Here is a 16,007-nt window from a genome sequence, read left to right as displayed (position 1 = left end):
AGGAGGATGTGGCCAGGGGAAGGAGATCCTACCCGATTGGTTGTTCAGTGGACAGATCACCAATCAGGTAGGCAATGAGTCCCAACTCCTCCCACCACCCCAGTCGGGCTTTATTTATGTTTACAGATTGCTTGACACTGTCTGTACATTACATTTTACTTTTGGAAAGGCTTCCATGCAATGACTTATTACAGTCAAGGCCAACATAGTCTTAGTAAAAGATAGTTGAACATGTCTGACTTCCTCATCAAATAGGTAATTTTATGCCAGTTCCATATATCACTGTGTACGTGGGGGGGGGGAGGGTATTTGGTGAGCAGGACAGAGAGTAATTATGCAGAAAAGATTCTAAGTGAAAGTAGAACTTGTTGTCCACCAGCCACATATCTTCTCAGAAGTGAGTTCCATTTTATTCAGTGGGGCTTACTCCCAGGAAACATACACAGGCCTAGCGTATTAATCAAATAAATGTAAGTACTGCTGGGATATGCATTTGATGTTAGCCCACATGAATAAAATTATTTTTTTATCTTGCTTGCGAACATTGCAACTGCTTACATATTATTTATTTCTAAACTCCAAGTATTTCTTGAAGCTGTAGGGAATTCATTCATTTTTCAACTCTTGGCTCTTAAAATCATGAGGATTTAAAAATTGTGGAAAATTGTAAGGTTTTTTGCTCTTAAAATCAACAATCATTCTTGTAAAGAACGGTATATATTTTTCAAAAACATTTAATATTGTTATTATAAATGTCAAACTGTACCAATCATACAAATACTTTTATTATGGCTGAAACTGTCCTCAGTTTTTAAATTTAAACTGTCTGATGTATCCTGACTAACTTTGTTTATCCTGCTTATCCGCTTTATGTCAAAAAAGGTATTGTATTGTATTGTAACAAATAAATAATGAAATGTTTCCATGGTGATCATAAATATATACATCCAACCCTGAGAAGAGTGAAGAGAGCAGAAAAGGGAAAGCTATAATGGCTATAAGAGAAACAAAATGTCCCAATCAAAAGCTAGACATATTTCCCAATTATTTTTCATCCAGTTCATTCAGATCAATCGGACTGGACTAATAATTATACCAACCACATATTGTTTGCTTCTCTTACTTTGTCAGAATCTGTACTAATCATTTTCAAAGTCCCCTACAATTCTGAACAATTGTGTCATTTCCTCATTCCAGGAGAGGGAAACAATGGCCAGTTTCTGCATTGTAAATACATGTAAATGTACTGATAACAGGACACCCATTTTGGTGCGCATTTGGTATCTCTATTTGTCTTGAGTTAAATGCAGGGAAAAGGGGACTGCTAGATCTGTTAGAGAATCCAGTGTTTTGAAATACATTATAGTAGCTGTGCTCTTTATTGATGGGGGATGAGATAGAACTTTTATTTCCATGTAACTTATCTATATTGTAACACAAATGTCACTAATTTTTATTTCAATCTGTTGTGAACTGGTAAAATTTACCTTTTCTTCCTCCTGGGATCCCGTTTTTGAAAATATATATTCATGCAGCTGTAGCTTATTGCCATACATACACCTGTGGAAATCCATGCACTTATAGAATTGAGACTGCATACTTTGTTCTTTCAGGGTATACTGTTTCATTTGTAGATGATATAAAAATAGCTTTCAGGCATTCATTTTTTCCATGTAAAACATTAATTCTTGGTAAAATATTACAGGATTAAATTTGGCATGAATCTAGTCATGAACAGAGTTGAACTTCAAAAGGTTCTAAGGAAACCTACATAAGGGAAACAGACCTGAAACTGACTAAACTCAATGCATTCTATCATTTGGATCGGATCATCAGACTCACCTCCCTTTCAATTACTATAAACCAGTCAATGAAGAATAAGATTTAAAATCCTATAACACACTCAGAATCTTGAAATTGTAACATTACAATGTCAGAATGCTCAATAAAAATCCATATATTTTTTAGAAATAAGTTTTAAAAATAGTTTTCCTGATAACATTAATCTTTTCAAGAGTCGCATAGGTGTTTGCATCAGGCATAGTGAGTTTTAGAGTGCTTCTCTAACACAAAGCTTTACAGCATCTTTTGAAGTTCCCTTACTGGATGGTGATATCAACTGTTCTTACTTCTGAACCTGAAGATCAACGAAAATATTATTTTTCAGTGCAAAAAACATTTTATTTTCAGCCATCAATAAGAAGGTGTTTTCATCTTTCTGAAGGAAGCATTGGCTCGGTGTCCAATATATCATCTTCATTTGATCTTCTGAAGGGCAAGGGCAAAAAGGCTGTAATGGTGTGTTTTGATAACAGTCCTGTCACCAATGCCTAGGAAACAGAACAGGCTGAACTTTGATAAACATTGCATCAGATGATGTTTTTAGAGACAACATGTTTGCTGAAGTTTCAGAAGGAACTGAACCCACAAGTCATGTCTTTTTGACCAGTGGTGGATTTATTTCCTGCTAGGACTGGAATAAGGAATGGCTCATTGCAGAAACAGAAACGATAAAATGAAGCCATCATTATTTTGTGTAAATAAGCCTGAGTATTCTCCATTTGAAGGGCAAAAAGGGTGTCAGACAAGGTACACAATGGAAAATCCCTGTACCCTAAATTATGGGACACTGTCTGAAATCTGAACATCTGAAGAGTTATAATCAAGATTTTGGCATGGCCAGCTTTCTCCTCAAATACCCCCCCCCCAAGTTTCAAAATCAATGAGACAATCAGGGACGCTGTTCATGAAACAAAACTCCAACAAACCTCCTTGGTTATGTAGTATTAGTTGTATAATTCTTTGTATCCCAGGTATTGGAAACACACCATGAAATAATGTGATATATACATGAGTACACTACCAAAGATGTACACAATAAATATTCAGAGGATATTGTTTCATATCAAAATTAAATATATTTAATGACCCTTGACCTTGACAGCCCAGCTATCCCAATCTCATCAGATCTTGGAAGCTGATCTGGGTAGGCCCAGGCTAGTATTTGGCTGAGAGACCTCCAAGGAATACCAGGGTCATGACACAGTGTCAGACAATGGCAAGCCACTTCTGAATGTCTCTTACCTTGAAAACCTTATGGGGTCACCACAAGTCAGCTGTGACTTGATGGCACTTGCTGCTCCCAATGATAATTAAAACAAATGCAAATCCAGGGTCTGGATATTCTCAGTTTGGCACATTGACACGTGAACTTTCAAATGTGTCTAAAAGAACGGCGTAAAATAAATACATTTTCAGATTGTGAAATACGGGGAAAGGTTTGCATACATCTTTTCATCCAGCTTCAGTATGGCAGTTTCCACACAGGCTTGTGCTGTTTCACCATTGCTGGTATGATTGTGAAGCAGCAGTGGGGAAAGTGTCACTTTGTGGAAAGCACATACAAAATTGAATGAAAAAAAGGCAGCAGCTAATGCACACCCCCCCATCATTGTGAGACTTTTAAAAATAGCTAATGAATATTGTTGTATTGATATAATGTTATTACAGTCTGTGTATTGTTTGCTGTGCATTCTCAGCTTTCAGTTTTAAAAACAAGTCTCTGACTGGCCCCTTTTGTTGTAGAGGAAAGGCTAAGGGACTTTCAGTAGGATTGTTCAGTCTAGAGAAAAGGAGGTTGAGAGGGGACATGATTGCTCTCTTAATATTTGAAAGGTTGTCAATTGGATGTAGGTAGGGAACAGTTCTTTTTGGCAACACAGAATAGAACCCACAGAAATGTGTTTAAACTATGATTAGAACAGTACCAGTTAGCTATCAGGGGAAAAATTCAGTCAGAGTAGTTCAGCAGTGGAATAGGCTCCCTAAGGGGGTGGTAAGTTCATCCTCGCAGTCTTTAAGCAGCAGTTGAACAGATACTTTTGGATGCTTTAGGCTGATTTTGCATTGACCAGGGGGTTGGACTAGATGGCCCCTTCCAACTTTATGATTCTGTTATTCTAAGCACTGCATAGTCTCTGTCCTGCAGAGAGATGTCAATGCAGTAATGCATTATGCTTTTAACGTTTGGCTTCTCTCAAAATGTCTTAGATTCTTCCTCTCTGCTAGAACTCCCAATTTAACTTTCATTGAGCTTTAGGTAAAGTAAACATGTGCCAACAGCCCTAAGAAAACTGGACTTTTGCCCCTAAACATGCTTAAAACTAAAATCTTGCACACGTTTGAGCATAAATAATCACTATTTGGTAAAACCATAATCTAAATGTTTTTCAGCTATAAAAGATTTCCCAAACTGCTGCTAAGGTGACCTTCCTCTAATTTTAGAGAAGAGACCCAGTTTAAAGGAATGGTTTATTATCTCATATTTTAAATGGAATAGATTTACAATTACAAATGCATTTTTAAACAACTGACATTATATTAGAAACAGAATTGTTTAGGCTAGCCTTCTAGTTCTTTTGGCACATTCAAGCCTGTAATTCCATAAAGATAAAATATTTTCATCACACATGGTTGTATAAAGCAGAAAATTAAAGCAATGTCTAACCAGATATATTTCCCATTTTTATTTTAGTAAACTGAGCCAAAGTTAAGCTTGTCTAATTTCATCAGTTTCAGTGGAAGGGAACTATAGATACCGAGATGAGAGTGAGTGCATACAGATTGGTACCACATTTCCAACAATGGCTAGCCATATACCTCTTTAGAAATTCAAGTAGTACATACAGGTGTACATAAATTATTTTTTTCATGGTTTAATCACAATTTTTCATAGATGAACAGGTGGCCTTTTTAGGATCAGAAACACATCAAAACTATCAACTCTTTAGAGATGTCCCATGATTTAGCAATAATATAGGTTTACTAAAAATATATTAAGGAAAGTATTCTCTCATACATTTCCAACACAGCATGGTAGCAGGTATGTGCTCATAGCGATAAACATTCTCAGTGCATTTTTTATTTTTCCAAGTTTTGTCAAGGTTACAATGGCTGCAGAAGAACTCCAACAGAAAATACTTTTCATATTTTCATTAAAAAACATATACCAAAAATGTCAAAATGAATATTAACATGTCATCTAAACGCTGAAACTAGTCCTTTTTTATTATCACCAAAAGTGGCGGTTCACAGTAATTCCCATTACTGAATCCTGATTTCATCAAGTATACCTGAAGGACTGCCTCTCTGCCTGTGCCCCCCAAAGAACATTGTAGTCAGCCAACACCAACTGGCTCATGATCCTTGGCCCCAAGGAAGCTCGTTTGGCCTCAACCGGGGCCAGATCATTCTCTGTCCTGGACCTTACCTGGTGGAATGAGCTCCCAGAAGAAATACAGGCCCTGCCAGAGCTAGCAGAGTTCCACAGGGCCTCAAAAATGGAGCTCTTCCACCCAGCATTTGGTTGAGGCTAATTGATTTAATAACAACCCAGACCCCCCCCCCTCCTCAGATATACCCGCCAATTACACCATGAGGCATATTGCATTGACTAATCTGCAGGGTTGTAGTCGATGTAATAGTTCGGTTATTATATTGCTGTTGTTACTGAACCTATACATTGTATCTATTTTATAGTTTTCATGTTCCAAGCAAGGGCAGGGTGGTGAATGAATGAATGAATGAATGAAAACTGAATTCTAAGTATAGAACAAGAAAATAGAAGAATTGCCTGTTAGGCAAAACTCAGGGCCATTCCGCACCAGGATCTATGTAGCAAATTGGTTGCGGAACAAAAAAATGCCATTTTAAATAGTGGAATTCGTCGTTATGCATACCTGCCTTTGTAGTGGAATCCAGTTGCGTTTCTATCGTTTCCCACAGGTTTCAAGTCTCGGCAAAAATCGCTAGCCAGGAAGCGATATTGCCGAGCTTTGTCCTGCCCCTGGCTGTCAATCAAATGAGCAGCCAATGGACGGCCTTTATCATGCTCCTGAAAAGCCCCTTTCCCTTAAAGGAAAGTTAAAAAAAACACAGACACACACAAACATTGCAACGAATCTGCGTTGATTCGTTGCAACGGAGAGACCCATCTAGTTAGCAGGTGGTGTTTGAGCTGCTGTTTCATCATTGCCACGCTCCCCCCGAGTGGAAAAAAAATACCCCCCCCCGCACGGGCGCGATTTTCGGCCGAAAATAGAGTGAAAAATAAAGGGAAAATAAACCAGCAAATGGGGCTGTGTGTTGCTTGATGCTTGGTGACTTTAAACAGCTCTGGGGAGGGACTGCAGCCGGGTAAACCTCGCTGGGTAAACAAAGGCTCACTGGTGCATTGATCTCCGCTCGCTCCGAGAAAAAAAAATTGGTGATCGCTTCACCGGAAGATCAGAGGAGAGAGCCAGGGGGAGGGACTTTGCAGAAACCACACAATGGTAATGCATAGAACTTTCCCGCTAGTGTTGCAGATTGGTTGAAAGAGTGTAGCGCTTTCCGGAGGGTGAATCCACTTTTGGGGATTTCCCTGAAAGCGCTACAACGAAGCGCTTTTTGCAGATCGGTTTCAGGAGTGTTGCAGATTGTCAACGACATTGTGCATAACAGCAAATCAGTAGCAATTTCAATTTGCAACCATTGTGCAATTTTGAACGAGTGCGGAATGGCCCTCAATATATCTAATTCTGTGGATACTTAAATCCATAGACTGGAACTATAAACAAACAGTATGGATCTTTCTATAAATCTGAAAACTGCTTGAGGTTTGCAAAAAAGGGAGAGTCAGATCTAAACAGGAGGGGGAGTTAGCCCCAACAACAGAAGCAACACCTGCTGCTTTAAGAAATGAATGCTCTCAGAGGCAAACTTTTTTTCACACATTTGCATTCATTTTCAAGTGTTCACGGTAGTCAAACAGGAGCTTCAGGGAATTGCTTTCCCCCCCCCCTTAAGGTATTACCAAAATGAGAGCCAGTGAAGTGTAGTGACTGGAGCTTCAGAGTGTGATCTGGGAGAGCCAGGTTAAAATCTCCACTCAGCTGTGTAAGCTTGCTGGGTCACTCGCTTTGGATAATATGGAGTTGAGGAGATTGATATAAGCTGCTTTGCATTCCCATTGTGCTGAAATGTGGGATAAAAATGAAGTAAACAAATGATTAGTATAGCTGGAGATGGGCGGCAGATAAGAGGTAGGTTGGTTGGTGGTTGAGAAGGAGAGAAGGAAGCAGGGAGAGGTGAGCATATAGGGGTTGCCAGGAGGAAAAAAACATTGTGGGGATGGAAATGAAGAAGAAAATGCCCCCCCTCATCCTTTTGGGTTCCCCTCAGGGCTACTGGGCCTGGCTTAGGACACCATGGTCTTAGTTTTACTGGGCCTGCCCAACACACAGGTTTTAGTTTTTCCAAGTAAAGGGTGCCAGGGAGAGGGAAGAAAGGAAGGCAGAAAGGGAGGCAGAGAAAAGGGTTGGCTGGTGATTGACAAGAAGATAATGAAACAGGAAAATGGAGAAGGAATGGGGACTTTCAGAGAAGGGAAATGAGGTGCCTCCTGCAAATATTTTTGGTCCCCTGCATGTATCTATGAATAGCCATATTTAAAATCACTGACAGTGCAAACTAGAAACTATTATTATATTTGTTACCCACCCTGTCTCTACAGACTCATAGAAGCTTATAGTATGAAAAGCTTCAAATACTCTTAACAATCATTCAATGAACATTGCTTCTTGTTTTCTTGTAGAATTATTCTTGTAGAATAATTAAAAGAGGGGTCATACATTTCCCCTGAAGGGATGTCTGTGGCCTTCATGCAGAGACTTGATGTATGCTCTGTACCCTGGGCAACTCATTTGGACTTCTACTATTACTATCACTTCTTATTAAGACCAAACCCAGGCTTGGGTTTCAAGCCTAGTTTTTGGTTTTCAGACTTGAATGTTCTTGGATTTCTCTGTCTACCACTCATTGTACACAGCCTCTTTCATATGGAAAAGAAAATAGATCCCTGCATCAACAAAAGCATGCATTTAGCTAATCCTGCCAGTTAGTACAGCAAAGAGTATGCAGTTCTTACACAGATTAGTCAGGAGGCAAATGACCCAACAAAATTTAACTTAATTTTCTTGTAGGTGTAGTGAAATAAATTGTTCCAGTCATCTCTTAGTTTAGATCCAGCCAGACTTTGAGGGATATCTGGAGATATATCCTTGCTCAGAAAACAAACATTAAAATCTTCTAAATAAATACATAAATAATGCACATAAAATATTTCTCTGCCAGATAATTTACTTGTGGTGGATTATGGTGATGATGATGATAAAGAAGAGTAGGATTTTATACTCCACTTTTCTTACCAGAACTTTTTTGCTTTTTGTAAATGCCACATTTTTCTTTCAGAACGAATCTTCTGGTTTTTCTTTCTAACTCCAAAGCCATGTTATGTCCATTGAAATAAATATTAATTTTATGTTTTTTGTGTTTGGAAAAAAGATTGTTTGGGTTTCTCTTTATTAAAACAACAACAACAACAAGGAGGAAACCTTCATTTTAAGAACTACATCATGCCCTTAGCTGTATGTCAGAGATTCCTCACAGAAGATTGGAAATCAAAAGAGCAGATGTCCAGAAATCCTTTGAGAAATGTTCATCCCCGAATCTATAGGCAGATTAACTAAAGCAAATTTGTCTTCCTTCATTTTGACAGCAAACATTTCAACAGTCCTTTCACTCTATAACAAAGCTGCTAACAGGTATCAATAGTCAATGACACAACAACTTCAGAGAGTAGATACCCTTGTATGATTACATTGACAGAACAATGGTGAAGGGAAACGTCAGTGTTTGGCAAAGCATACCAAGGATAGTAGGAAAGGTCTTACTGGAAGCAGACGGGGAGATTGCAGTGGCTTAGCAAACAAGCATGAAAATGTAAGCTTTGAATGGCAATTTAAAGGAGACAATAGAACTTGTTTGAGGGATAGAAAAAGTGGCAATTCTGTAGGCATAGGGAGAAGTGTGTTGCAAGTGTAGAAGGGAACACAGAAGATTGATAGCAAATGAGCTTTGTAAAGAGTTCTCAAATACAAGATGAAGAGAAACAATGATGTACTCAGGGACCAAGTGACAAAGAATCCTCTAGTAATACCATGTTAGACAAACAGTATTGGAAAAAAATACCAGTGCATTCTTAGGAGGCCAGATTCCCAACTTTGCGCATACTCTAGTAACCTACCCAGCTTCCTTGCACACACCGTTCCGGGAAGCATCGTGTAGTCAGAAAAATACAAAACTAAGGCAAACAACTGGAAGCATCCTTTCCCTTTCAAAATTAGTAAGTAAAGACACAGAGAACATACATAATAGAAGAGACACTGGGGTGTGATGATTGCAAGTGTGTCCTTAGAGGAGTTCAACCTGTTAACTGTTGCTGATAAAAGACATAAAATTGCAAAGTGAACACACCTAGAAGAGGCTGCTGATTGCAGTGCCATTCACTGTATGCTGGATTGATGCCATCTGAAAATCGGAGTCACTTATCACTGAGTGCACACTCCCCTCTGTAATTTTGCTTCAATAAATCCAGCTATAGCCGCAGGTACATTGTCATGCATAACTACTGGCCTCAAGCTGCCATCTTATGCATGCTTACTTGAAAAAAAAATACTTTGAATGATTCTGGTGGAACTTACTTCCAAGCAAACATGCTTAGGAATGCACAGCTAGGTGAACATCTCCACTAGCATCAAAAGACACGCTCCATCAGTTCAGTAAGATATGGATGGGCTTTATTATGTGCATTAGAATACAGGCACCAATCCAGACAATTCTGCATCTGTACTGGTGTAACACAAGGAATATGTATTCATGTTTGAAAGTAATAATGTAAAAAAAACCTCCTGCAAGGGAAAAATACAACATGTTTAAACACTCACATAATGACTTATGCAATGTTCTATCACAATGATGCTTAGGCACATATGTGTGACACTGTTAAGTTGGAACATTTTCTTATAGTTTTGTTTTTAAAGGATGTTCTCAGGAAAAGGCTTAAAAGACCCCAAAGAAATACAATTAACACTTCTGGAGAAAGACATTTACAAGCACAATATCAATCCTATGAAACATTTGCTAGACTGGCTGCATTTATCTTCAAATAAGCAATACTTATGCTCAATCCTTTAAAGACCTACTGTCTAAATAGCTCAAGAATACTTCAAAAACTCAAATTAGCTCAACTCCTTGCAGCTTGTCCTACTGCTGCTTTTGAAATTTCTTCACATAAAGCTTACTCCTCATTTTACTCAGAACTGTGGTAAACAAAAGTAGCCACAGGAGTATAATTTCGAGCTATAAAGCAGGAACTTTTCCTGACAGGTTCTTCATTGCCATACTATGAACTGAAATACCTTATGAAAGATGGAATCATTTTAAAAGAAACCAGCACTAAAATCAGTGTGCAATATTCATTCAAGTTCACCCATTTGAAGCAACAAGAGAAATAACTCTAAAAATATTCCAGACCTGCTTCACTTATGCATGCATGAGGCACGAAGAAAACCATTCCTTTCAAATTCTTTTCTTAAACAATCCATACGTGTAGTGCAAGACTAATATCCTGACCCTGTCCAGTGCAGTCCTGAGAAATTAGTGTCTTTCTCAAAATGAGTCTCTGCTGGGCAATTTATATAAAGCAATAAAAATCTGCAAAATACAAAGACAAAATATATATTTTGCATATAATATTAGCATTGTCAACACCAAAGACTTTATCTACTGGTCAGTAAAGGAAACCTTCTGAACGGTGTCATTTGTTTGTGGGAATGCACAAAATAGTTTCAACAACTAACACTTGGTGTTTCTTGGCAAAATAAGCCTTTGCTGGGTGCTGAAGTTAAATGTGTTTGTGCCCACTTGTGCCTGTGTACTCTTGCTAATAAGCCTGTGCAGAGGAGAGGAAGGTCATTCACCAGAAGGATACCTGGTGATTTTGGATTTAGCAGTTTTATTTTTGTATGTCAACAAGGCGGAAATAATAGCTGATTTATCCAGGTAGCTTTATTGAACCTCAATATATTAAGTGATTTGGGGGCAGTTTGCCCTTTTCTTTATCCCATTTTCTCCATAGTTAACCATTACAAAATAGTTAAAAACAGATGGGCTATTTCAAACATCTACTTCTGTGCTTTCCTGCTATTTCTTTGAAGAAGGCTGGTCTGCTTAAGCAAAAAGAAGCATATGTAGAATCCCTGTCCCATCCACTCATCATGGAAGATGAGAGGGTACCTGTTCATGTCAGAGCTACCAAGTAGGTGCTGACTGTGTATTGTGTCAAATTATTCAATGAACACAGACAAAATAGGCCTCATGTATTCAGCCATTTTAATTGGTGTTACAAAAGATGTGATATTCCATCTGACATGCACTGGTTTATCCTAGTTTTACATGGTCCCGAGTAGCTGTGGGCCCTGGAGTTCCAAGACTTCCATGGTGATGTACAGTTAGAGGCCTTCACACTGTTGGGGGGGGGGTGTCTTTATCGTTATTCTCATGGAGTATGCATGCAGACCACAAGCTGAAAAATGGTAAAGGCCCCCTTAGCTATAGGGGCATTGTGTTTGTGTGACCTGCCAAAGTTAGAGAAACAAAGAGGATAAAAGGTACCCCTGCTGTTACTTGTGCAGCACAAGTAACAGCACCAATAGTGCTCTGTTATGGACCTTTAACCTGGCTCTGTGCTATGGGCCCTGTGAATCCTTAAATCAGGCCTGCATCCAGCTGGTTACTTCTGTTTGAAATATGAGGCCAAGTACCACAGTTGTCGTGGGATATAGCTGTTACTCCACTAGTACCATGTAAGAGCATTTCCATGGCCGATGGAAGACATGATGGTGGCCAATGATGGCAATAGCAAAACAGGAAGCAAATTCCCACTGATATTATAGCTAAAATGATATTAACTCCTGTAAGAGGCTGACTATGACTGATTATGCATGTAGCAGACTGCCTGAACTGGTGGCAACAGAGCTTCGGGGCAAATCCCCAATTATGCCCGACATTGCCACCATCCCGGGCGCTGCTGAGCCCTGGCCTGACCTAGGCCCTTGGAAGGCCCGCAGTAAGAGAACACAGATTTTTCCATGTTCCTGGAGCTGCTGCAGGTGCCGGCAAGGGCTCCCCTGATCTATGGCATCCCTGCAGGGATGCCTTTCGCCACTGTCAGCCCCACGGAGCTGAATGGGACATCTCCCCACCCCCACAGTGGTGGGAGGGTGGCATGCTGTTCCCCTGCCAGTGAATGGGGGGGGCCCATGCCCCCCACTCCTCCTCCCTGCCACTGCAGCAGAGCATACCTGATGATTTTGGCTCTGCATTGTGAGCACACAGCTGTTACTTTGGGGAAGTCCCTCCCCTGTGTGTATGTGGGGAACAGCAGGGCATCCCACCCTGCTGCAACATAATGGTGGCAACCTGGCGTGATTGCCACCATGCATAATAGGTCTATGAGGAAAACCACATGCTATAATGGACATGGGTCCAACCTTTGGCCACTAACTTCATTTTAGAAGACAGTTTTGCCTTTTAAAAAATGCCACAAAGGCTCAGTTGAGCCTTAGCACTTCCACCTGCTGTACCTTTTAAAGTGCACAAAGCACCAAAATATCCTGTTTAATCCATTTTAAATGGCCACCATCATGTCTCGTTTGCACTCCTAATAGGAAGTTAATTTACTTGTTTCATTTCTATCCCCTCACCCACCTTTCTCCCAAATAGAAACCCCAAATTGCTTATATTATCCTTTCCTCTATTTTTTCCTCACAGCAACCTTGTGGGTATCATGATGGGAAATTCTGATTTCTGGAAGCAGATGTGTGATATCATAGGAAAAAATGCCCATGTTCAGTGGGTATAGAATTACATCGGCTGCATCAAGTCCAATTCACTATGGAAACTTCTTGTCTGACTAACTATTCATTCTGATTTTGTCTAGCTTGATTTTCTAATTTCAGTAGAGATAAATACTAGAAACGTCTAAGAAAGGGTTCAAAAGACTGTAATACAATATCACTAAAATTATATATCCTGTTAGGAAGGTACCAGTTAAATGTTTAATAACAGGGATCAGGTTAGATTTACAGAAAAGGTAAGAAATAAAATATACATTTTCTCCTCTGCATATATTTTTGTGGTGTTTATATTATTTGGAAAATGTAGTTATGTAGCTATTACTTTTTAATCTGTTCTGGCTTCATACTATTGCATTTAAACTTCTAATTTCCACATCCATTTTTCTGCCTTTCACTTCCCAAGATTTCTCCCCATCTCTTTTGAGACCACTTATACCCTGATATTTTTCTGGAAGATGATTTTGAGCCAGTTTTTTCCTAGTGTATAATTTTTCAACCAGTTTTCTTTGTTCCACTTACCCCCAGCCCACTTTTCAATTATTGGACTGTTGTCATCTTTAAACCATAGCCTTCCCCTGATAAGTGATTTCATTTGTTAAAATAACCTTAAAATATCAATGCATCTGTGTTGTGGTATAGTGATAGTTTAAGCATGTTCTTGGGATTTCCAGCTTTCTTTCTTTTCTTTTTTTAGTCTCCAGATTTGTCACTCACAGAGCTACAAGGAAAAGCACGCATCTCCACAAGGTAAATTGCTAGAGGTTTTTAAGAATAATGAAATCTGGGAACACAGAGAATCTGCTTAAGCTATCATTGCAGCACCACAGTGATATAGTGATATTTTAGTGCATTTTTTTAGAAAAAAAGGGAGATGCGGTGAAACCATAATAACATAAATACCGACAGTTCTCTCCCTTGAAAATCCTATCTGACCTCTTGGTGATCCCTTGTGGAGTGTGTCAGGGGGTGTTACTCTCCCCTTCATTTTTTAATATCTGAATGTGCCCAATAGCCCACCTGGTTTGGGGCTTTGGGCTGGGATGTCACCAATATGTAGATGACACCATGCTCTACCTCCTGATGGACAGCCAGCCGGACTCCCTCCGGATACATTTGCCAGATGTTTGGAAGCAGTGGCTGGATAGCTCAGGCAGAGCCATCTGAAAATCAACTCCTTCAAGATGGAGGTCCTGTGGTTGGGTAGAAGGGGGCAGGATCAGAAAATGTATCTCCCGTGCCTGGACGGGATGCAATTGACATTTGCACTGGTCGGCAGGAACTTGGGAGTGATCTTTGATGCCTCCATTTCAATGGAGGCTCAGATCACAAAAGTAGCTCAAATGGTGTTTTTACACCTTTGCCAAGCACAGCTACTAGTGCCCTACCTGCCTTCGAAACACTTGGCCACTGTGATCCATGCAATGGTTTCTTCCAGATTAGACTTCTGTAATTCACTCTACATAGGCCTACCCTTGTCCTTGACCCAGAAAATGTAGCTGGTACAAAATGCAGCTGTGAGGGCCCTCACTAGAACATCTTGGTTGGCCCACATCCAGCCGGTACTGTGGCAGCTGCCTTGGTTACTAATCTGCTTCCAGATCAAGTTCAAGGTTTTGGTTTTGACCTTCAAGGCTATACGCGGCCTGGGTTCCACTTACATGATGGACCACTTGTCTGCTTGTGCCCCCTGCAGAGCCTCGCACTCTGCGGATATGAATTTGCTGGTTGTCCCGGGCCCCTGGGATAACCACTTGGCCTCAACTGGGGCCAGGGCCTTTTTGGCCCTGGCCTCATCCTGGTAGAATGAGCAGCCAGAATAGCTAAGTGCCCTGATGTGGCAAAAAATGCTTGCTAGGGCATTTCCCCTGTTTTTTTTTATCCCTGCTCTTTCTCTTCCATCTTGGAAATTTCTTTTTCTTTAATGAAAGGGATGTGTTACACTTGGATTCCTTTTTTAAAAAAAGAATCTAAACAGCCATTGCATTTCTTTCTTTTAAAAAAGAGAAAACACCAGAGGACCTTGTCTATAGGGCTTAAGGTGTAAGCTACAATATGGCTGAGGTGGCTCAGTCAGTAAGGTGCTTGTTGGGAGATCATTGCTTTGTGAATTCAAGCCTAGCTGTGTGCAATGTGGTAAGAACAAGGCACACCATGCATAGCTGAAACTTTAATAACAGCAACAAACATTCACTGCATCAACAGTGACAACAATTTTCTGGATTTCAGTAAAGCTTTTGATAAGGTTCCACATGGTATTCTTGCTGACAAGTTGGTAAAATGCAGCATGGATCCTAATTCTGTCAGGTGGATCAATAACTGGTTGACAAATCGTACCCAGAGGGTACTTATTAATGGTTCAGCATCTTCTTGGAAAAGAGTGACAAGTGGAGTACCCTGAGGATCTGTCCTGGGGCCTGTGTTCAACATATTAATAAATGATTTGGATGAGGGATTAGAGGGGATACTTATTAAATTTGCAGATGATACTAAACTGGGAGGGGTAGCAAACACAACTGAAGACAGCAACAGAATATAGGATGATCTTGATAGGCTCGAGAAGCGGGCTAAACTGAATAAAATAGGGACAAATGTAAAGTTCTGCATTTAGATAGGAAAAACCAAATACACCAATATAAGATGGGGGAGACTTGTCTTGGCAGTAGCATGTGCGAAAAGGATCTAGGAGTCTTAGGACTGTCCCTCTGTTCTCTACATAGGGCAAACAGGTCAAACCCTCCGCCAAAGAATTAATGGACACAAGTCTGACATCAAAAGCCACAAGACTGAAAAACCTGCAGGGGAACACTTCAACCTTCAAGGACATTCTATAAGGGACCTAAAAGTAGCTGTTGTATTACAAAGAAACTTCAAGAACAGGCTAGAAAGGGAGATGGCAGAAATGCAAGTTATTACAACACTCAATACTTTGACATGCCCTGGACTCAGTTTTTTATCTCACTATCTTATGTAACATGTGTATCCACATTCCTCACAATTTATTTTAATTGGGATTATGTGACTGTTATTACAAAACTCAATACTATGACATACCCAGGACTCAATAGGGACAAAGGCTTTTTATCTCAGTATTCATGCTAACCTTGTTCAACTTGTGTACCCATATTCCTCACTATGTATTTTATTTGTGATAATATGACTGTAAGATATGGCATTGTAATGGAATTTTGAGTTTGACTCCCTGGCCAGCAA

At 39.8% G+C, this 16,007-nt stretch overlaps 1 long non-coding RNA gene across 1 annotated transcript; it reads right to left on the bottom strand.

Moving 5' to 3' along the window:
* Positions 1-736: 736 nt before the first annotated feature.
* Positions 737-10,632, bottom strand: LOC143832552 (uncharacterized). The gene is made up of 3 exons (XR_013229310.1): positions 6,854-10,632; positions 3,085-3,224; positions 737-2,330 (listed from the first exon to the last, which is right to left on the bottom strand). It is a non-coding gene; the product is annotated as an uncharacterized LOC143832552 (long non-coding RNA).
* Between the last annotated feature and the right edge of the window lie 5,375 nt (positions 10,633-16,007).

This window comes from Paroedura picta, chromosome 3 (genome assembly GCF_049243985.1).
Source record: "Paroedura picta isolate Pp20150507F chromosome 3, Ppicta_v3.0, whole genome shotgun sequence".
NCBI classification, from domain to species: Eukaryota; Metazoa; Chordata; class Lepidosauria; order Squamata; family Gekkonidae; genus Paroedura; species Paroedura picta.
The sequence above is the reverse complement of the archived record's forward strand: the minus strand, read 5'-3'. Positions and strand labels throughout refer to the sequence as shown.